Source organism: Sinocyclocheilus rhinocerous, unplaced genomic scaffold (assembly GCF_001515625.1).
Source record: "Sinocyclocheilus rhinocerous isolate Xijiao unplaced genomic scaffold, SAMN03320098_v1.1 scaffold1564, whole genome shotgun sequence".
In the NCBI taxonomy this organism is placed as follows: Eukaryota; Metazoa; Chordata; class Actinopteri; order Cypriniformes; family Cyprinidae; genus Sinocyclocheilus; species Sinocyclocheilus rhinocerous.
Window position 1 is genome coordinate 436,103 of NW_015638982.1, and position 947 is coordinate 437,049.

Sequence of the window (947 nt, forward strand, 5' to 3'; positions counted from 1 at the left end):
GGACGCTCATACTCAAGACACCGTTCTGGGTTACTAAAATTATCGATTTTTCTTTTATGCCAAAAATCATTAGGATATTAAGTAAAGATCATGTTCCATGAAGGTATTTTGTAAATTTCCTACTGTAAATATATTAAAACTGAATTTTTGATTAGTAATATGCATTTAAGAACTTCATTTGGACAACTTTAAAGGTGATTTTCTTAATATTTTGATTTTTTTGCACCCTCAGATTCCAGATTTTCAAATAGTTGTATCTAGGCCAAATATTGTCCTATCCTAACAAAGCTTATTTATTCAGCTTTCAGATGATGTATAAATCTCAATTTCGAAAAATTGACCCTTATGACTGGTTCATATATTAAATTTTAGTAATTCTTCTAATTTTATGAGAATAGTGGAGTCCACATCACAGCTATGATGATATTGTTGGAATCACTTCCAGAACAATGTTCTTCCAGCTGATTCATGCTAAAAAATCAGCCAATCTGAATCCATTCTGATATAAGAGCTCAAGCATTTAAAGTGGTAGCTATGCCATAACTGCACACATGCTTATAATAAACAGAACATTAACATGGCTTGGTGTGGACGCTAATATAGTTAGCTGAAATAGCTGTGTCCCAGTTCAGGGGCTGCATCCTTAGAAGGTCACAGAGTTCTAAGGCCATGCATTCAAAGTCCATGAAGTTCAAACCAAGAGTTATTGATGGTCTAACCTATTGAGAATTGCTCATCACTTGGCAATTGTGACAGCTGCTGCTGACAAGTGGAAGTAACGATTTTACTGAACCTTTTTGATAGTGCTATTCTGCTGACAAAACAGGGTTCACATTGACTTACATAGATATTTTGTAGAATGTTGGTAACCAAACATACTGGGAAAAACACTATGGAAGTTAATGGCTACAATGAACTGTTTGGTTACCAACAGTCTTCAAAATATG